At 39.3% G+C, this 23,990-nt stretch overlaps 1 pseudogene; it reads right to left on the reverse strand.

The window, feature by feature from the left end:
- Positions 1 to 16,558: 16,558 nt before the first annotated feature.
- On the reverse strand, positions 16,559 to 20,188 carry LOC121444980 (annotated as a pseudogene).
- Positions 20,189 to 23,990: the final 3,802 nt, after the last annotated feature.

Here is a 23,990-nt window from a genome sequence, read left to right on the forward strand (position 1 = left end):
AAAAACCTATATGACAATATTGCTGATGAACATATATTGTAAAATACTTAATAAAAAGACAGCATATCACAAGAATTGAGGTCAATAATTAAGAAGTTCTTAGACTTCATAAAATTAAAAACTTTCTGCTCAGATAAAAAACACCATTAACTGTGTGAAGGCGGCATTTATAGAATGGAAGTGAATCTTTGCCAGCTATGCAACTGAAAGAGGATTAATGTATGGAATAAACGACCCCAGAAGCAAAAAGTTAAACACACACACACACACACACACAAACACACACACCACACACACACACCTCAAAAAAAAAAAACAAATAAGCAATGATTTATTTAAAAAATGGTCCTGTGACCTGAACAGAGACTTCTCATAAGGAAAAAAATGGTTCACAAATGTCTCAAAAATTTTCATTGTCCTTAAAAATTAGGGAAAAAGAAATCAAAAAAGCTTTGAGATTTCATTTTATTCTTGTCAGAAAGTAAATGATCAACATATCAAAGAATAGCAACAAATATTGGAAAATATGTGGGAAAAGGGGAACCCTCATTCAGTGTTGGTGGTATTCTCTATAGAATACTATTCAGAAAATTGGCCTGTCTACTCTGGAAATCTGCACGGAGAATCATCAAGAAGTTAAATATAAACCTTCCATATGACCCGACTATACCACTCCTTGGCATATGCCCCAAAGACCCCATATCTTATTCAACAGATACTTGCTCAGCCATGTTGGCTGTTGCTCTATTCATAATAGGTTTGAAATGGAAACAGTCTAAATGTCCTCCAATTGATAAACTGATAAAAATGTGGTATATAAAGACTATGAAATACCATTCAGCTGTAAGAAAAACAAAATCATGAACTTTGCAGGTCAGTGGATGGAATTAGATAATATCATACAGAGTGAGGTATCCCAGACTAGAAAGACAAACATTGCCTCTGTCATCAGAGGCTCCTAGCTTCAAATCTTCATATGTAAATATATCTTATAGTAATAGCCAAAACCAGGAATATAAATGGACCATTGCCAGAATGATTAGGTATGACGGCAATAGAGAAGGGAATAGCAGGTTATGGATGATATGATTCAAGAAATGGGAAAAGGAGAGGAATTTTCATTAGGGAGAAAAGAGAGATAATTACATAAGGAAGGAAGAATGCAAAAATAATAATAAGATGTATGAAAACATCTTAAGAGGCCATACTATTAACCAACCACCTAAATAACTGTAATACATGTGGTGAATGAATAAATATGCATGTATTATCTAAATGAAAAATTTTCATGTGAACAATCTAACACAAACCCGAACACCAGGCATGAGAAGGCCTCTTGAGTTGCTGACCAGGGATGGCCAAGAGACTTCCCAAACATTACAGCCCAATGTGGTTGCTCTTTGCTGTGTCTCACAGCTGAAACATAAGTCCTTATTGCTAAAGCCATCACATACTTCAGATTAATGGAGGAGAGGCACCTGAGCTGGAAGTTACCTGAAAGCCTGAGAACTCACTTTCATGATACGAGAAGACATCATGCAAACTTCCGCTGACTGAATTTTTTGTCCTACCCAGTTCCCGCAATCATTAAGTCCCAAAGAAATTACACAGAGGTCTACATTAACTATAAACTGATTGGCCTAGTAGCTCAGACTTCCTATTTAGTAATTCTTATAACTTATATTAGCCCATTATTGATGTCTATGTTAGCCATGTGGCTCGGTACCTAATTCAGCGGGACAGTCACATCTTGCTTTGTCTGTGGCTGGGATGGAACTGCCGACTAGGATTTCCTTCTTCCCATAATTCTCCTGTTCTCATTGACCCACCTCTACTTCCTATCTGGGTGTCCTGCCTATACTTCCTGCCTGGCTATTGTCCAATAAATGTTTTGTCCCACACCAAACTTCCTGCAAAGGGTGGAGGCAATCAACAGTCCTACCTAGCTATGAAGACTATCAATCACAACTGTCAACAAGTCACAATAACCCAAGGCTGTATTAGTGACATACATACTTTTGCGGTAACCAACAACTTTCTATTAGACTGAAGACATGCTCAACAGGAGGAAAATCAGTCTTGGTATTGGAAACTTAGCTAACCATCCAGGGGTAATGAAGTCATGGATTTTGGAGAAGTGTCTACAACTGCTACTTTACTAAACTAGCATAGGCCCTAACTACACTCTACGTATTTGTTCTTATACTTGTGGATAAGAGTTTGCTGTGAGACTCTGTCAAGTCTGACGATATACCTGTAAAGTCTCACCATGGCTGCCTAAAAATGAGCTGAACAATGACAATAAGTCTACTGACATAGAACAGCAAAATTTCAGGAGACTTTAATAACCAACAAAGAACTACAGGCAACTAAGTTATGCTGAGAACTGGAAAAATAACCTTTTCCCAGGGAAGACAAAACCAGTTGGTTATCCAATATCAAATTTTCAGACCTGAAGACTTATATACAAGTAACTTTATATAGAGTGAACAGGTTGTGCTTTTGTATTTTGGAATATACATACACACAGACAGACAGACACAAACACACCCCACACCACATACCATACCACACCAATTAATAAAACAAGATACAATTTTGTGTGTGTGGGGGGGTGTTTTAAAACAGGATTTCTTTGTGTAGCAGTCCTGGCTGTCATAGAACTAGCTTTTGTAGACCAGGCTGGCCTCAAACTCACAGAGATCTGCCTACCTCTGCCTCCTAACTGCTGGGATTAAAGGCATGTACCACCACTGCCCAGAGAGACAATAAATTTGAAACAAATCATGAAGATGTATTATGGCAGATTGGGAGGGAGGTAAGAGAAGGGGGAAATGATATAATTTTAAACTAGAAATTTTTTTTAATTTTTTTTTTATTGAGAAAAGGAGAAAAAAAACATAAACAAAAAACAAGTTTCCACCTCCTCCCAGCCTCCCATTTCCCTCCCCCTCCTCCCACCCTTCTCGCCCTCCTCCCACCCTTCTCCCCCTCCCCCCACTCCTCTCCCCCTCCCTCTCCAGTCCACAGAGCAGTCCGGGTTCCCTGCCCTGTGGTAAGTCCTAGGTCCTCCCCCCTCCGTCCATATCTAGGAAGGTGAACATCCAAATTGGCTAGGCTCCCACAAAGCCAGCACATTAAGTAGGATCAAAACCCCATGCCACTGTCCTTGGCGTCTCATCAGCCCTCATTATTCGCCATGTTCAGAGAGTCCGGTTTTATCCCATGCTTTTTCGGTCACAGTCCAGCTGGCCTTGGTGCGCTCCCAGTAGATCAGCTCCACTGTCTCAGTGGGTGGGTGCACCCCTCATGGTCCCGACTTCTTTGTTTATGTTCTCCCTCCTTCTGCTCCTCATTGGGACCTTGGGAGCTCAGTCCAGTGCTCCAGTGTGGGTCTCTGTCTCTATCTCTATCCATCACCAGATGAAGGTTCTATGATGATATGCAAGATATTCGTCAGTATTGCTCTAGGATAGGGTCATTTCAGATTCCCAATCCTCAGCTGCCCAAGGAACTAACTGGGAACCTCATCTTGGGCGCTTGGGAGGCCCTCTAGGGTCAAGTCTCTTGCCCACCCTAAAGTGGCTCCCTTAACTAAGAATTGTGGTTCCATGCTCCCCTATCCACCCTTCCTTTATCCCAATCCTCCTGTTTCCCCAAGTCCCCCCTCCTTCCCTTCTACCTTTTCTCTCCCCATCTCCCCTTACCCCCATCCCACCCCGAAATTTTTAAAAAATCTTTTTCTAAATAAGTAAGTAAATAAATAAATCCAAAAACTTCATTCCTTCTCTAGGAAATATGGGAAAATTAAAATGCAAGTATTAGGCTATATACTTATTCAGATAAAGACCACGCCCAAGAACAGTTTTCAAATGATATATTTAAAAGTAAATAATGCTTTCATAGATAAAGCTTGTTTCCCTGACATGGTGGAATTCCATAATTACACAAAGGACCATGAAAGCAATTTTCGCAGCAATAACCCTAGAAACTTGAAATATTATAAAAGATATGATTGAATCAACATGTTTTCGACATGATTAGTGGGTTAACTCACTAATAGATTAATGACTTCATATCATGCACCATTATCTTATGAGAGAAAAAGGTGGGGCCTAGTAGTAGGAATTATTTCCCTGTGACCTTTTCACTATTTAGGGGCATATTCTGTCCATTTCCTTCAGTATCTCTCCTTTCTAGTCACCTGAAGTTATGCACCTGTACTGCTCTCTATACTGCACCATGTCTACTCCTCTGTGACATTCTGCATTACTATAGGTCCATGGAAATTATGACAACTATCACCTGAAAACTCAGAAACAATGAGCATAACAGAATTATTTTAAATATTTTAAGATATTTTGTCACAGTGACAAAAATGACTAATATAAGTGGTAACCATGCTAGGAGATGTTTAAATAGGCTCCCACTACTACATTCATGTAAGCATTACTACAATCAAAATAATGAAGTATTTCCATAGAAAGAGGACCTCATTCTACCTACTTAATTTGTACATTTCGTCCTTAAACTCTCCATTACTAAAATCCTCTCATGATACAAATTTTATATGTACAAAATGTTGGGGAATGTTATTTTAAGGTATGTTACTTTTGTTTATACTGCATTTGTTTAACTCTGTGAAGCTGTGATTCTTTTCCAGTCTAAAATACCTGATAGTCCTAATAAAAAGATGAATGAGCCAATAGTGAGGTAGGAGTAAAGATAGGTGGGTTTGGCAGACAGAGAGTATTGATTGAAGGAGACCTGAGGAAGAGGAGGAACAACGAGGGAACAAGAAGAGGAGGATGCTAGGGGCCAGTCACCCAGCCAGTCTCAGAGTAAGGGTGAAAGTAAGGTATACAGAAGTAAGAGAAAGATAAAAGTCCAGGGGTGAAAGGTAGTTAGGATAATTTAAGAAAAGCTAGCAAGAAACAATCCAAGCTAAAGCCAAACACTTATAACTGAGAAGTGATTTTGGGGGGGGAGTTGGGTGGTACCCTCCCCCCAAAAAACCTAAAGACCAATAAACAGCCCACAACAACGAAATTTTGGAGCATTATAAAATTTGACTTTTAGCTTGACTTTTTCACTCAGCATAATGACTCTGAGATCTATTCAAGTGTTTATATAGAACATAATTTATTTTTAATTCTATTTCATCAAGGTATCTGAGATATTTTAATTTGTCTACTTATTGAAGGATTATTGGAGCATCTGTTCTGCTGGGCTACTGAAAATTAAGTTACTATGCACATTTTTATGAAACAGTTGTTTTCTCTTTATAAGAAACCCCGAGGGCACAACTGTTTGATTATGTGGAAAATGTGTTTTGCCTTATATAAACTGGCAAGTTGGTTTGCAGACATCCCAGACCAATTTGCTTACAACTTTCAATTTATGACTGAACCATGAGCTTCAAATCCACATCAGCATTTGATACTTTAACAATTATCTTCTGATCCATTGTAATATATGCAGAGTACCATTTTGTAACACATTTGCATTTCATTAGCAGATAATTATATTGAAAATATCTACTACCACCTGCAATGAAATACTCCATAAAATATATGTTCAAGTAGCATATGTATTTTCAACTTGGACTTATTATTTTTTATTGTCATGTTAAGAGTGTTTTTATTTTTGCTGCACAATGGTGACACACTTTTAATTCCAGCACTCAGGAGGTAGAGGCAGACAGATCTCTGTGAGTTTGAGCCTGATCTATAAGAGCTAGTTCCAGGACAACCATGACTGTTACACAGAGAAACCCTGTCTTAAGAAAGTTTTATTTTCATTTACATATGCTCCTTTTGTTTGCTGTGTTCTTCATATTTCTGTTATTTTATTTTTCATTTTTCCCAATATGTCTTGTAAATAAAAGTTTTAATCTCAGTGAAGCATGATATGGTTACGCTTTTGTCATATCTATAAGTTATGGCAAAACTATTTCAATTTGCTTCAATATTATAACATCTTACTATACATATGTGATTTTAAACAGCATAAATATATAATATATAATTTAATTATTTTTTTTACCAAAACAGACAAGTGGTAGATAAAGAGAAAGGTAAGTCCTCAAATGAGGCTTATTCTGTAACATGACAAAATTACACGAACAAAATCTTACAGTTCTGACGTTGTTTCTTTCCAACATGCATTAGAATACTGAATTTCTAATATTTCAATTCAGGATTCTGAGAAAGCACATGAGGTCATAGTTTCAGGAACCATGAAGACATATAATGGAGCACAATTCTTGATATATGAGGTGTTTAAAACTGGAGAATACATGAATTAACACTTAGAAGTACTTTAGAGGTGAGTGCTAGAAGTTTTAATATTATTCTATAAAGAATAGATTGAAAATAGAATAGTAGATCAACAGTCAATGAGTCGATAAGTGACCCACCTGCCACCTTAACTGCCATTCTATAGATTATGTTCCTCCAAGACCCACTCTGCTGCCCATCCCCTCAAATCTCATCATCCTCCCTGAAGCCAGGCACTCCCCACAACTCCAGTAGACTCCAGAGGCCCAGACATAGTTCACACCAATCTCATGAATAGTTAAGTGACCTACATCACAGATGAGCTGCCCCAGTTCCCAGATTCTGATACCCAGGGCACATACCATTCCCCCATCCCATTGCCCATAGCCTCAGAAATTTACCAGAAGAAAGGCTGGATCTAGGAGTCCAAGGACCCCAAAAGACAACCTAAGACGTGTAAAAGGAGGCTGTTTGTTTGTTTCCTGTACACCCAGTCTCTAATAATCACACAAAAAGTCTATTAATCGCAATACTGTTTGGCCAATAACTTGGGTGTATTACTAGATAGCTCTTAAATATTATATTAAACATTTCTATTAATCTGTGCATCACCACAAGCCTTTGGCCTACTGGTAAAGTTCCAGCATCTTTCTCCTTCAGCAGCTACATAACATCTGCCTGACTCTGCCTTCTTTCTCCTGGCATTCAGCTTACTTTTTCCATTTAGCTCTATTCTGCCATAGGCCAAAGCTGCTTATTTATTAACCAATGGTAATAAAACATATTCATATTATATAGAGGAGAATCCCTCATCAAAGGCAAATTATTAGATCTGAAGACTTGCTAGTCATCAGAATGCTTGATCAGAAGACCAGAGAGGAAACAGAAAACAAAGGAGCAAAACATCTACCCAACAAAGATAAATGCAGGAATCAATAGCTACACCCATAATCAGTCTAAATCTTGATGCCCAAACCCCAATGTAAAAACACAATTTTTGTAGGAGGCCACTTGTTTGCTCCAGCTGCTTAGACCCAAAATAATCACACAGAAACTGTATTATTTAAATCATTGCTTGGCCAATCACTTAAGTATACTGCTAGCTAGATTTTATATCTTTGGTTCACCCATTTCTATTATTTTATATTTTACGATAAGGGTCATTGCCTACTGGCAAGATTCCAGTGAACAACTCGCATCTTTCCTCTCTGGTGGCTACATGGCATCTCCTTGACTCCATCTTCTTTCTCCCAGTATTCAGTTTAGTTTTCCCCCATCTAGCTCTGTTCTGCTAAGCCACTGGCCAAAACAGATTTATTCATTAACCAATAAAAGCAACACATAGACAGAAGGGATTTCCACATCACCTCTCCTTTACTGTTTAAATAAAAAAGAAGGTTTTAACTTTAAAACAGGTATCAAGAAAGAATTACAGTTACAATATTTATACCTACTTTATCTTTTATCATAACTAAGGAAAACTATAACCATCTATTCTTCAACTTCATCAAAGACTTCAGAAGGATTTAATATTACCTAATACACAGGAAATGCATTATAAGCAACTTCCAAAACTCTAGAATTGACAGAGACATCTCACTGCCTGGACAGTCACCCAAAGTTCTTCTGTAACATTGCAGACACCCATCTTCAGCCCACAGGCCCATGAAGCAGGAAATTTCAAGATTTGTTCTGCGTTGTATTGGCAAAGTCCATCTGTTGCCTTTTATGTGTCCTGCAGAATGTCTGGCAGACTCTTTCATGAAGCAGGAACCCTGAAGGACCGTCTCATTTTTAGGCAAGTTCAATAACAGAAGGGCAATATTGTACCACCAAAAGCCAGTGATTCTACAACAAGATCTAAACATTCTAACACATCTTAAGCATAAGAAAACTGAACTGAAAAAAAAAAACAACCTTATGAAAACGATAGAGGTCCTTAACAGGGAAAATTTAAAAATCCCTTAAAGAAATTGAGAAGACAAACAAAAACTGGAAGAAACCAATGAATCTTTTTAAAGAAAAAAGAAAGGTGAAGGAAACAATTCAAGACTTGAAAATGAAATAGAAACAATAAAGAAAACACAAGCCAAGGACATTGGGTGAAATAAATATCTGGGTGAGTGAACAGGAGCTATAGATGCAAACACCACCAACCAAATATAAGATATGGAAGATAGAATCTTGGGCATTGAACATATAATAGGGGAACTAGATTAATCAGTCAAAGAAAATGTTAAATCTAAAAAATGCCTAACACAAAAATTGAGGTAATCTCTGACACCATGAAAAGTCCAAACCTAAGAATAATAGGGATAGAAGAAAAGAGAAAATGCCAGCTCAAAGGCCCAGAAAATATATTCAACAAAATCATAGAAGATAATTTTTTCAACCTAAATAAGGACATGCCTACATAGTTACAAGAAATTTACAAACACCAAAAACATGGGAACAGAAAAAAAGTACCCTTGGCACATAATAATACAAAATAAAAAAAATAATATTAAAAGTTGCCAAGAAAAAAGGCCAAGTAACATATAAAAGGCAATTATACCTGACTTCTCAGTGGAGACTCTAAAAACTAGACAGGCCTGGACAGATATCTTAAAGATGTGTAGAGATCAAGATGCCAGCCCAAACTACTATACCCAGAAAAAGTTTCAATCACTGAAGATAGAGAAAACAAGGTATTTCATGCCAAAGTAAAATTTAAAAAAAATATTTATTCACAAATCCATCCCTACAGAAGTTACTAGAAGGAAAACTCCAACCCAAGGAAGTTAGTTCTTTGAAAAAATCAACAAGATAGGGAAACCCTTTTCCAAACTAACTAAAAAGCAGAGAGAGAGAGAGAGAGAGAGAGAGAGAGAGAGAGAGAGAGAGAGAGAGAGAGAGAGAGAGAGAGAGAGAGAATATACAAATCAACAACATCAGAAACTGGGAATATAACAACAAACACAAAGAATTGTCAGATCATAATTCAAAAATCTGTACTCCACAACATTAGAAAATTTAAAAGAAATGGAAAATTTTCTGGATAGGTTCCATATACCAAAATTAAATACAGACCAGACAGACAATAGAAATAGGCTTATAACCCCTAAGGAACTAGAAGCATTCATTAAAATTCTCCCAACCGAAAAAAATAAAAAAAGCTTAGGACCAGATGGTTTCAGCACAGAATTTTTCCAGTATTTTAAAGAAGAGCTAATTGTAAGACTCGTCAAATCATTCCATAAAACAGAAATAGAAGGAACATTGCCAAATTCTTTTTGTGAGGCCACATACACCCCGGTGCCCAAACTACACGAAGATTCAACAAAGAAAGAGAATTACAGAACAACTTCATTCATGAACATTGACGCAAAAATACTCAATAAAAATACTAGCAGACAAACTCCAAGAACAATATCAAAAAGATCATCCACCATGATCAAGTATTCTTCCTCCTAGTCATTCAGGAATGGTGCAACATATGAAAATCTGTCATTGTAAACTACCATAGAAACAAACAGAATGAAAAAAAAAGAAAATAATCATTTCATTAGATTCTGGGAAAGACTTTGACAAACTCTAATAGCCCTTCACAATAAAAGTCTTCCTAAACATAATAAAGGCAAATTACAGCAAGCCTATGGGTAACTATAATTCTTGCTTGATACCTGTTTTGTTATATGAATTTTACTATGTTAAAGTTAAAAACCTTCGTTTTCATTTAGACAGAAACATTAGGTGATGTGGGGTTCTCCTCTATATGCTGTGAATATATTTTTATTATGATTGGTTAATACACAGTTTCTTTGAATCTATGGCAGGGTACAATAAAGCCAGGTGGAAAATGTGAACAGAGTTATATAGAGAAAGTAGACAGAGTCAGGGAGATGTCATGTAGCTGTCAAAGGAGACAATCACCTGGAACTTTATCTGGTTAGCACAGTCTTGTGGCGATACATAGGATAGTAGAAGCAGGTTAATTTAAGATAAAAGAGTTAGTTAATAAGAATCCTAAGATAATAGACCAAGCAGTGTTTTAATTAATCTAGTTTCTGTGTGAGTATTTTGGATCTTGTTGCCTGGGAACAAACAAGGGGTCTTCACCAACAAAATGGAACGCAATATGAAAGCCCTCTGATCTTCACACATACACTGTTATATGTTTATATGCATGAGTGTATATCCATGCATAAGCATTCAAACACACAAATGAATATGTTATAATTCTTTTTTTTTTTTTTTGGTTTTTGAAACAGGGTTTCTCTGTAGCTTTGGAGCCTGTCCTGGAACTAGCTCTTGTAGACCAGGCTGGCCTTGAACTCACAGAGATCCGCCTGCCTCTGCCTCCCAAGTGCTGGGATTAAAGGCGTGCACCACCACCGCCCGGCTATAATTCTTATTATTTATTTTATTTTCTAGAATTATAATTATTTCATAACTCCTTTCCCTTTCCTCCAAACACCCACATACCCTCCCTCCTGGTTCTCTTTCAGTTTCAACACACACACACACACACACACACACACACACACACACACATTTCTAAATACACAAGCATAATCACATCCTGCTCAGTCAATATAATGTTACTTGAATATACATTTTCAGATATGACCATTTGGTGTTGGATAACCAATTGGTGTGTTATTCTCTGAGGAAGACTATGTCCCCCAGTCAGAGCACTTATTGGCTACCTATAGTTTTTGTTTTGTGTAGGGCTGAGGCCTCCTGGACTTTTCCCTGTTCTTCTTAACATGTCTATTGTTGATGTCCTTGTTATGGTCACACTTGGGCTTTCATGTTGATAACACTATGTGTGTAGCCTCAAACATTACTATGAGACACAGTCTCACAGTAAACTCCCTATTCCTCTGACTCCTACATTTTTTTGTATTCTCTCTTCCACAATGATTCACAATCCTTAGATGTGGAAGTTGTACTTTAGATGCATCCACTGGGACTGGGTTCCACAAATCTACATTTTGATTGGTTGTGATTTTCTTTAATAGTCTCCTTGTGAGTTGTGCCATGTTGGTCTGCCATATTTCCCCAGTCACCTTTCGGGAATGACTTTTGCCACAGTGTTAGCCAATGCAGGTTCATACGTTCCAGGGTAGGGGCATGAGGATTTGAAATGTTAGGTAGGAGGAACAGAGATAAAGAAACACAGAGACATAGTATTGGGAGGGCAACTTAGTGCCTCCTGTATACCAAGTTCTGACTTCAGAGTTTGCCTGTGCTTATTTTTCCATCCACTTTTATGCCCCAATACAAAATGGGGAAGAAGGCAAAAGACTTCTTGAACATGATACAAAGGACAACCAGAACAGTTATTTGTCACAAAACTTGAGATATCAAGTTATTAATTCTTGAGAAAAGCATTCTGTTTTTTAGGCAGTGAACCTACCCCAAACCAAGTATCCTAAAGACATCCACTCCCAAGGTCAAACATCCTATTTCAAAATAAGGAGCAGAAGTATATGCTTGAATTCTATGACCTTTGAAAGCTCCCTCTATAGGATTCTCCTTTGGGATAAGCACTGGATATGTTGTATGAAGGTTCACAATATCTCCTGTCTACAAATGTGGGAATCACCAGACATTTAGACCCACTGTGACCCACATAGAATCCATAAAAGGGACATAGTTGCCTGCTCTGCATCCCCCTTCACCTCAGACATCCCAACACAATAACCTGTGAGCAGACTTGGCATGAATTCTCCGCAGTTTTTATGGGCTGTATCTATATTCACCCAGCTACAGCTTTTCCCCTTAACTGCTGTTCCCCAGCTTCCCACTCAGGCCTTCATTCCCTAAAAGAGAGAGAAAAGTGTGCCTAATTGCCTTGTAGGGGACTCTCTGAGACCACAGCAGGGGAAGGGTCTATGTTGTCCCTATTTTTTTTTTAAAGAGAATGCTGGATGTGGCTTGGTGATTCACAGTGGGTATAGGCTGTCAGGTTTAACTCACAATACTCGCTAAGGCATGAGAGATTGCTCTTAACTCTCTCATAATAGGTTAAGTCTGTGTTCTTTTTCTTGAGACAGGGTATCAATATGTGTAGTTTGGGCTACGTTGGAAATAGATATGTAATCCAGAGACTCATTAAATTTCCAGAAAACCTTGTTTTAGCATCTGGGGTGTTAAGGATTACAGAAATGCAACATCAGAGCTGAATTTCATGAAGTTTCTTATTTTGCTTGCTTGTAGACACTGTGTCATCTTCTTTCTATTGATTTGAGGTTGTCTTGCAAAATAAGACACTTAATTTTTGAGACTGGTGATTTGAAGTGCTATGTGAGTTATCTCATCACTTCTATCTGATTACTATAGATAAATAAATCCTTTTGATGGAAGGGAATATTCACTTCTTCCATTAAATTTCAAAGACTTATATGAGTAACATTAATTGAACTCAGGGGATTAATAACAGAAACAGTCAAGAGGAAGATGGTGTGAGAGTTTTTAGGGGCAGCTGGAGTAATTGTGAATGAGTATGATCAATATACAGTAATTAAAAGTATAAAACTGTCAAAGCATAAAGATATTATATAGCCAGGCGATGGTGGTGCACACCTTTAATCCCAACTCAGGAGGCAGAGGCAGGCAGATCTCTGTGAGTTCGAGGCCAGTCTGGTCTACAAGAGCTAGTTCCAGGACAGGCTCCAAAGCTACAGAGAAACCCTGTCTCAAAAAACCAAAACCCACACCAAAACAACAACAACAAAAAACAATGTCAGAGGTAAACTTGTAACAGCAGAATGAAGAGAAACTGCAGCTTACAAATAGCCAACCATTCACTCCATAGGACACTTACATTTAGTTTCTCATGCATAACTCACCTTATTATACACAAGTGAAAATGATAACATTGAGCTCCCATGTTAATCCACTAAAATGTTCCTATTAAAGAAATCCTAGAATTCCCAAGATTATTATGTTTTCAAATAGAAACGTATGAGTCAATGAACATGACTATGGACAGACTTACCTCACTTGATATTTACAAGTTGAAATTCCAACACCTAATGTTATGAACTGGTGAAGTCTTTGAAATTATTTAGATCAGGAACTATGCTTTATTGTCTATGCTTTATGTCCTAAAGAGAAGTAGCTTTCTGATGCTTTCCTGGTATGTGAGGATGGCCTGTAAGAAGACCATCTCCAAGCCAAGAAGAATGGCTTTAACAGACACCACTTGTGTGGTTCCCTTGACCTTAAACTTGTTAGTTCAACAAAACATGAAAACTAAATTTCCTCCTTTAAAAACATCTATTATACCAACTATTAAGATTTAGTTTTTCTTAAATCTTGAATAATCCTTATAAATCTAAATATTGAATTATAGATTTTTTGAAAAAATGGTAAACTGAAAATTAAACAAATGCTTTTCATTCCATTTCAACTTTGCATTATTATTTTTCCATTATCTCATATATACAATGAAACATTTGTTCACTATATTGCTTTAAAATATAAAGTAATAACAGTTTTGCCAATTTCTTTGTTAAGATAGTATTGCTCTTATTCTTAATTAATACATAGTAATGATTATACAACCATTGAGGTGATATATAAACTAATATTATGAAACCACTTATATCTTCTAAAAAGGAATAATATTCAGAAATACTTGGTTAAAATGAGGTAAAAAGAAATAAAGTAAACAATGAAGGAACAAAGAAAAGATGAAGGAGAATGCATATGCTTACAGCTAAGTAAATATAATCATTATTTCCCAGGTCTCAAATGAAGAGTTACATACCAAAATATCTTTCTTGGCTCAAAAGGTGAAAATCAAGTTATTCCTTAAAGAAGGATACAAATGTGACATGTAGTCTATCTCTTTATACCCAATATTTGCTCTCTCCTATATAGTCAACAAGAATGTGAATAACTGGCAACAAGTTTCACTAGGGCTATAAAAGAATATAATTTTGAAACATGACCTATAGGTGACAACAGCTATAGCTCTGGCTACAGCTCTGGCTTTGGCTCTTTCCCTAGCCTTTGTCTTTGAGGGGAAGAAAGAAGCAGAATCCTTTGAACTTGAACAAAAATTTCTAGACTTACTACTAGTTTTTCTACTTTTAGTGCAAGATCTTGAAATGTGTTAGAGTTTACAGCAAATATTATATTTTCTATTGAGTGAGCTCTGGTATTACTGAATCTTTTTACTGTAGTAAATTTCTGATGATAAAACCTTCATCATATCCATGAATTTCCATATTTCCTCCTCAGTGATACAGTCGACATGTACACAGTTCAGTCTGAATAAAGTCATCATTATACCAGCACAGAGCTCTGCAAAACATCTGCCATTACATCAATTCCTAATGTGATGGAGGAAGGTCATTGGTAATAAACAAACTGCCTTGGCCCATTTTGATAGGCCATCCCTTAGGTGGGTGGAGTAGGCAGAACAGAATGCTGGGAGGAAGAGGAAGTGAGCTCAGAGAAGCCATGCTCCCCTCTCCCGGGCAGACGCACTTGATGAAGCAAGCTGCCAGGTCAGACATGCTGAATCTTTCCCAGTAAGACCGGTGCTATACAGTTTATTAGAGATGGGTTGATCGCGATATCAGAATTAGCCAGTAAGGGCTAGAGCTAATGGGCCAAGAAGTGTTTAAAAGAATACAGTGTCAGCCGGGCGGTGGTGGCACACGCCTTTAATCCCAGCACTCTGGAGGCAGAGGCAGGTGGATCTCTGTGAGTTCGAGACCAGCCTGGTCTACAAGAGCTAGTTCCAGGACAGGCTCCAAAACCACAGAGAAACCCTGTCTCGAAAAACCAAAAAAAAAAAAAAAAAATACAGTGTCTGTGTAATTATTTCGGGGCATAAGCTAGCAGGCAGCCGGGGTGCTGGGGACGCAGCCCTGCCACTCCCACCACTACACTAATGTAACATTAGGGCAGATATTCTTTTATAAGCGAAGGAAGGGATATTAATGTCAAAATACTGACAGTTAAGATCATCTCACCATGTGTAACAGAGTCTCCATTGGACTTTAGGCAGTCCTTATATTATTTGTTCTGCCATTAACATATATTTCCCACCAGATTTATTTATTTATTTATTTATTTATTTATTTATTTATTTATTTATTTGACACAGGGTTTCTTCATAGCTTGGAGCCTGCCTTGGAACTAGCTCTTATAGAGCATGCTGTCCTTGAACTCACAGAAATTCACCTTCCTCTGCCTGCCTCCTGAGTGTCGGGATTAAAGGCGTGTGCTACCACCACCTGGCTATAAACATCTTAAAATTATTACAGATTACTCTTCCTTTGGCCCTGGCAGCCACCTTGCTGTATACAGCTCTGAGGGCAGCACTCCAGCTCTCACTCCAGGAGGTCCTATTGCATTCTCCAAACACAGACTGCATCAAAGCTGCCTGAATTTCGCACAGAGCCTAAAACATCCTATTCTTCCAGGGTTTCCACTGTATTCCAGCATTCAAGACAAGACCTCCAACTTTATCCCAGAGCAGCAGGAAGCAACCATGAGTAATCTCTACACCCCTCTGCGACACTGAAAACTATAGCCCAAGGGTTGGACTGGCTTTTAAAAATGTTCTACAGGCAGAAAACCCTGACGGCTCTTTGGACTAAAGAGGGAGGGGGAAAGCAGTGGGGGGAGGGGGAGGGAAATGGGAGGCTGGGTGGAGGTGGAAACTTGTTAAAATAAAAAATAAAAAAAATAAAAAAGAAAAAAAATATTCTATAACTGATTGTAGAAATTCTGCCTATGATACTATAATGTATATGCTATCAGACTGTAGTGTGGTGGACTTGTTACTGCTGCCTGTTTTGCTATCCCTGTTTTTTTTGGGGGGGGCAAGGAGTGAGAAGACACGGAGGCAACAACACAGACTCTGGGAGATTCCAATGCAGAGGCTCTTTATTGTAAAAAGGTTGGGGGTTTTATGGGATTTGGGAAATTAAGCTACTGTAGGAATGTTTCTGGTTGGTCCTTTTGAAACTGGCAGTCACTCCTGGTGTGTTGTGATTGTCTAGGAGTGTGTGCCAATATAATTATTGTTTTTGTTCTGTGAAACCTATTTCAACAAGTGTTCACCTGGACCAGATTGTGGAAATAGGTTACACTATCCTGGGGTGTACAAAGTTTGAGGAACTTGAAGGCTAGGTTGGACACTTGTTGAAATAGGCATGCAGGTCAATTATGGATTGCCATATGGTGTCAGTGTATTTATTGTCCAAGGCCAGTAAGCATGTGGAGGGTGACATTAAGTTCAAATAGCAAATTTACATGGGTTTGGTTTTCTGCTACATCATCATAAGCAGAGTGCCACTAAAGGAAAACTGGGGGTCAAGGACTGCCTTCAACACGGAGTACCAATTGTAATCAGTTTGAAGCTGCAAGACCCATTGTCTGAGTACTTGCTCAAAATAATGAGAATTGGGGTAGTACTAGTCGCGCTCCCATACCCCTGCATGGCTCCCAGCCAGATCCTGGCCTTGTTGCCACTGGGAGGACACATGGCTGACAAGGACAACATCACTGGAGCCTTCAGACTCCACAGGGATGGGATACATTTGGAAGTGTTCAAACATTTCGGAAATGGACTGGAACCACACATTTTAGACCTGACACTGACCCTCCTCATTCATGACAAACGCAGGTGCTAGGACCTGTACTGGAAGTTGAAAGTGAGGACATATTTACCACATCTTGTCTGTCTCACTCTGACATACTAGGAAGACACTATTGGAGCCAGTGCCTCCTTCCAGCACTAACTGGGCAGTCTTGAGTCGAGAGAACATGCCATGGAACCAAGGATCTCCTGAGAGGGACTGATACCCTTCAGTGCCTTCTGACTACCCCTGGAACAAGAATGTTCCTGTGGCTGCTTCTGGAGTATTCAGGAGAGGGGAGCTTAAGAGGTGATTAACTGTCCATGCTGGTGCCCCTTCTTCAATGGGAGTGCAAGGGGGCAATTCCAGAGGAAGCAGTTCCATTGAGGCAAAGTGGGAGGCAGCAATGGAGGCAGAACTAGGGGAGAAGTATGCTGATGGCCGGTCAGAAGGACTCCCATAAGCCCCTTGCAACAAGTGATCATTACTCTTGCTGGATCTCAGCAGCCGATCCTGGCTGGGCAGACTCTGAATGATTCAGGTTGGACAACTCTGTCTGTGTTATCCTTTGTGAGGAAGGAAGTCCCAGGGGTCAGAGGAAGGGTCATGATACAGGGGCTGATAGTAGGGCAGGATCCTGGGCTTAGGCACTCCTGGATGTCAGACACCCAGGCCTTCTCATGAAGTGTATCAGTTGTCTCCAGATTGTACTCTGAAGGGCCTTCTACCTTAACCACAAACATGTTATCCCTGACAGGCATCTCTAGGGCCGTGGTTGTGCGAACATCAGTGATAATAGGACAAGGAATACTGAGTCAGGGCTGGGATGCCTTGGGTAGTATGAAGAACTCCAGGCAACTTCCTCCTCTTTTACTTTGGAGACGTAGGCAACACTTTTGCCACTGAGGCTGCCCACCACCCACTGAGGTCAGCCCAGCCACCTCTCCTCCACAATCCACTCCTGCTCAGTCAGGGTCAGCCTCTTCAGACCCCATAAAACTGAGCAGCTCTTCTCTCGGTACCATTCCTGCTCCATCTTTCAAGGTTTCCCTACCATGACTCAGTATCAGCCTCTCAAAGGGGTGAGTTCATCTCTCCCCAGGGGATGTGCCATCACTAGGAAATCCCTTACCAACTAACTGTCCCAGCACCACCAGAGAAGCTGGAGTTTCTCTTTCCACCTAGGACTGGGGGCTCTGGTGTGGTCTCCAGAGGCCCAGCTGGGGACGAAGCGTCAATAGCCATTTGCCACTGCAGCATGCCTCAGACAGAACTCCTGATTGAGCAACACACTGTTTCTTGAAGTTCAGCGTTGAGTACATTGCAGATGAGGAAGAGACTGACGAAGGAAGGAACCAGCTAAGTGCTTGGAAAATGGAAATAGATACAACACAGACAGGGCCCTGCCCACCCTGCAGCTGTCAAGGGACAAGTCATGTGGTGATGCAAACTCCACACCAGGGTTCAATGGGGCCAAGACAGTTGGAGAGAGTGAGCCCAAGGCCTGGGACACCTCAGTTCCAAAGTGCTGCAGGAATAACTCAGCAAAACTGCCAGAAAAGGCAGTTTCTGCTCCAGGCTCTGCATATTGTGGGTGGGAGGTCAGATATTGGCAAAAACAGTGGGCAAAATCCAGGGTAGCAGCTCTTGCATGCGGCTCACAGAACTCTGGCTAACTTGGGGGAGAGGGTGATGGCAGTGCTGGTGGAGAAGGGAAGCCCCATCATCCGGGGAAGGAGTACTGTACACCGAGGTTGCTTTCTCAATTCCTGGTCGCCCAGACCCAAAACAATCACACAGAAATTGTAATAATTACAATAATGTTTGGCCAATAACTTAAGCATATTTCTAGTTAGCTCTAACATCTTAAACTAACCCATTTCCACTATTCTATGTATTACCATGATGCTCTTAGTTTACTTGCAAAGTTCCAGGGCGTCTGTCTTTTTAGGCAGCTACATGGTAGCTCTTTGACTCCTCCTATTCTCTCTCTATATCTCCATTTGAATTTTCTACCTGGATTTACTCTGCTAACCCATTGGCTGAAAGCAGCTTCTTAATTAATTGTTAATAAAACATATTCACAGAATACAGAGGGGACTCCCACATCAGGACACCATTCATGATGGGCCCCAGGAGGAGTCTGTGAGGAGTGGCAGCAAGGAAGAAAATGGCGAGAAGATATGGGTGAGTAGCAACAACTTCATCTCGGTCCACATGTTCAGCTCCAGCGTCAAGCTAGTGGAGGTAGCCACTGTCTGAGGAGAGTGTTCCAACCCCAGAAGGAAAAGGGAATTCAACCACAGTCAAATGGCCAAAGCCTTTCCATGAATTAAGAGACTGACTGACACCCTGATGGCTCTTAACTGGTGATCATGTAACCGGATTAGTTGAGAAGAGAGACTAGGAGAGGAAGTCCAACAGTCCACAATCCGAAGAGCAGTCAGGACTCCCTATAAAGCAAGAGAGCCTTCAGACAATCTCTAAGAGTGGCCCCGAGCAAAAGTCATCAGTTGTTCTCAGGCTGTGAGGGATTCCATGCCAGGACAAGAACTGAAGGGAATGGGAAAGTAATGTTTGCAGACCCAGTGTCCTGCTTATAGTGAAGGGCTTCTGCAGTTTGTTAGGCTGCAGTTGTATGCTCACACAGTGTCTCTAGGAGAAAAGGACCTGTTGGAGGGTCCTTTATTGGCGTTCTACCTCCTGGGTGGTCAACCCTTGTGTGGAGGTACAGGGACAAACCAAGTCATGATGAAGAGTTCTTAACCAGGATGCCAAAGATGGGAAAGAAAAGAAACTGTAGGGATAGGAAATGAAGCCCCCACTCACTAAGGGCTTAGAAAATGAAAATAGGGGTCAACTCACCAAAAACAGCAGAAGAGGGTGAACTCAAGATGCCAGCGGAGAATCAGGATGGGGACAGCAGCAAACAAGAAAGAAAAATGCCCCAAAGAGGGTAAGGAGGACCAAAAAAGAGAGCAAAAGGAAAGGGTCCATCCAGGTCTGATGCCAGGTGTAGTTTTTGCGGGCTTGTTGCTGCTGCCTGTCGTGTGATCCTTGTTTCCCAGGTTGCAGGGGGTGAGAAGATGTGGAAGCAATGACATAAAGTCCTGGAGATTCCAATGCAGAAGCTCTTTATTGTAAAAAGGTCAGGAGTTTTTATGAGGTTAAGAAAATTAAACTACCGCAAGAACGTTTCTGGTTGGTCCTTTTGAAACTGGTGCTCACTGCTGGCATGCTGTGATTGGCTAGGAGTATGCATCATTAGTTACCGTGCTTTTGGTCCCCTGATAAGTTATCTTGGCCAATTTTGCTACTCATTGTGCCATCAATATAGATAATTGGTTATTAATTTCAAAATCATTATTATTCTTCCAGTCATCCTCAGACTTTTAATCAACCACATTATTCATTGCTGCGAGATATAAAAACATGCTGCATTTATTAAACAAGAAAAGGGGAGATGTTGTGGTCCAAGCATTATTATACAGTGAGAGTACAGCTGACACTCTCTAGGAAAACACCCAACTTGCAAAGCTTTGGGAACCTGCCTTTTGAATAGTTGTTGTCACTTCTGTAAAAGCCCTGTGAAGCCATAGTACTCCCTTTTGCATAGTTAGATTCGTCTTAAATAACACTAGCAGTGTATTAACCAATTATTGGGCATACGTTCCTTGTGTATTGTTATATATGAGATGACTTTTCATGTTGATATATAGAATGTATATTGGATGCCTTGATTTTTTGGAAAGGTCCCAGAGAAAAGAAATTCTTCTCACTCTGGTGCCAGTGGGAACAAAACTGCTGCTTGGCCTGGAGGCTGGAATTGCCAGGCTTTGGATTTTATACTACTACAATTTTTCCTTTAGATGTTACCTTTAGATCACATTAGATGTTATCTCTAGAGCTAAGATATTCCATCCACTTTAATTCAGCTAACAAAACGCCAGTGCAAAATAAGCGTCATTGCTTTCCTCCCACAACATACTATGCTTGCCATGGTTACCACAACGCTGTGTTACTAGCTGCTATGGAAGGAAGCTGACATTCACAGAGTGTATCAGCACTGTTGTGTTTTTCTTCCCTCTTTTTCTACATTTATGAATTACAAACTTCTTGCTTAACTAATCACACAAATGTAGTTAATATACAAACTCCCTCTCTCCCCGCCTACAAATCATAGCCCCTTCCTCTATTTACCCTTATCAGATATGCCTATGTGCTTTACAGCCACACCCCCTTTGCAACCTTATAAGTGCCTGCTTATCTACCCTATCTGCATTTTGGGCCCTGTGAAATGCATGCTTGGTGGTATCCTTGTTATAACCAGAGAATTGTTAATTATGTCTGTGTGGGTATATAAACTAAAAACGTTGTGGGATTGAAAGAACTTCAGGAGAACATTGAGAGAACTATGATAGAGAGAGGGAGAGGGAGAAGAAGAGGGAGAGAGAGAAAGAACATAGAGCATTGGAGGGAACTTTTTTGAAGGATAAAGAGGCATGAGTAGGAAACATGTTTGTGCTGATTTGTTCATCCTCACATACCTTTTAGTCAATTTTCGCTAGCTGTAATGATCCTTCTGAATTCTGAGAGATTTATGGGACTGGCACCCCACATAAACCTTGATAGTTGATATTTTAAACATGTGTATCTTTATGGTGTGAATTTTATTTTATTTTTACTTTTATTGAAAATGGATTTTTCTTATATAATGTATTCTGATTATTGTTTCCCTTTTGCTATTCCAAACAGTCCTTTCTTACATTTGCTCCCTGTATCAATTCCCTTTCGGTCTCTCATTTAAAAACAGAAGGTTTCTAAGAAGGCTTCTAAGACTTCTAGATTGTATTCTATAATACAATCTAAATAAAAATGAATAATAAAAATATAAATAAAAGTTTTGATATAACAAACACTATCACATCAAAATTGGACAAGGCAAACAAAAGTGAGGAAAAGGACAACCCAAGAGAAAGAATAATAAACAGAACCCTACTGATTAACACATTAACACACTCAGGAATCCCATATATATATATATAAAGACCTGGGGCAGATCCATGTAGACCTTATGTATGCTGTTCTAGTCTCTGTGAGTTAATTTAAGATTTAGTTATGTTGCTTTAGAGGTGTTTGTTTTCTTGGTGTCCTCCATCCCCACTGGCTTTTACATTCCTATAAAACTCTCCTCCACAGGATTTTTTTTGAGCTCTGATAGAAAGGATATAATGAAAATCACATTCAGGCACAGTGTTCAGAGATCTTTCACTATCTGTGTAATGTCTGGCTCTGAATCTCTGTATTTGTTTCAGGCTTCTGCAGGAGGAAGCTTCTCTGATGATGGATGAATAAGGCACTGATCTATGAGTGTTGCAGAATATCATTAGAAGTCATTTTATCACTAACTTTTCCCTCTTTTAGACCAGTAGTATTTGGCTTTCCCTTATGTCTCTGGGATATCTAGTCTCAGGTTATTGGTCACCCAAACAATGTTGGGTATAGATTCCATCACATGGAGTGGGCCTTGAATCAAACCAAATTTTGGTTAGTTACTCCCACAGGCTTTGTGTCACCATTGCCCTAGTGTGTCTTGAAGGCAGTACAACATTATAAATCAAAGGGTTTGTAGCTGGCTTGGTGTTTCTATTTTGAGAGCATGCAGAGTATTTCACCTAAGATGCTGGAATCTTAGGTAGGGGTGAGGGCTTTATGTAGGCACTGATTTGACATCACAATGAGTTTTCTAGGTGTTATCTTCAGTGATGGGGCCTTGTTATGTGCTTGTGAAGTGCAGTCTATAGTTTTGGCAACAGACTGGGTTGTAGAGAATTACTTTGGCAGCCCTTTGGTCCATAACTTGACAAGGAGTTGTTATTTTTGGTGTTATTTTTTAAGGTAAATTTCTATGATCAGGGTCAGTGAACTTAACAGTACTTATTAACATGGCTAGGGAGGAGTTCATGTCTACTGAGCCAAGAGACATGAGATAAAAAGCAAAATAAGCCACTATGGCTAGGGAATGACAAGTGACAGCTGTGATGTGACAAGAGTTTCCCAGTCTTCTCAGAGATAGGTTCTGAAGAAGGCTGTAAGCCACAGACCTGCTGTGGCCCAGGCCCCATCTCCTTCCTCAGATCAATTCAGTGTGTGCCACAGAGATACCTTAACCTACATCTTACATAGGAGGTGCTCTCTGTCAAGACATGTCATATTTCAGGAAGGCTAAAATAGATAAATAATCAGCTAGTAGACAAATAATTTGGTAATAAACAGTCTATTCAGTGACTAAATGGAATCAACAACGTATTTCCATTCATGATTATAAAGTTGGTTTTATTCTTGACATGTAAGGCATATTGAATTGATGCAAATCCATTAACATAATGCTGAACACAAATAAATTTAAGAATTAAACTCTCAGCAACCAAAGGTGCTTTAAAAACATTGTATCTTTCCATGATGCATATCTCAAAGAAAATGGGTATACAAGGAGTATCTCAATATAATAAGGGTTACTGATCACAAACCTATAAACAATATCACATGGATCTAGGGAAAGCTAAAAGCATTTCCATTTAAAAATAAGTAATGATAAATTTGTCTATTTTCACTACTTTTATTGAATATGCTACTCAAAATTTGAGTTATAGAAAAAGAGAAAAAGAAATAAACAAAAGACAAAACACCAAGAAATGAAATTGTTTCCCCTTTTCTGTAATGCACATAATGGGATATTGTTGAGTGCTGTGTGATGTTTATTCTTGACTTTTTGAGGGACCCACCACCCAGCTCCAAAATAAATCACACATGGAGGCTTTTTCTTATTTATAAAAGCCTGACCTTAGATTGACTTGTTTCATGATAGGTTTTATAAACTTAAATTATTCCAACTACCTCTTGTCTCTAGACTTTTCCCTGTTTTTACTTTTGTATATCTTACTTTCACGTTTACTTCGTGGCTGGATGAGTGGATGGGTGGCTAGGCCCAGATGTCATCTTCTCCTTGTCCTCTTTTGCTCCTCCTCTTCCTTGTTTCTCTTTCTAATGATACTCTCTGCTTGCCAGCCACACATATCCTGGCTCCTGCCTTGTCATTTCTTTATTAGGCCATCAGATGTTT

This window comes from Microtus oregoni, unplaced genomic scaffold (genome assembly GCF_018167655.1).
Source record: "Microtus oregoni isolate MIOR12 unplaced genomic scaffold, Mior012 000151F_ref0000176, whole genome shotgun sequence".
Classification (NCBI taxonomy): domain Eukaryota; kingdom Metazoa; phylum Chordata; class Mammalia; order Rodentia; family Cricetidae; genus Microtus; species Microtus oregoni.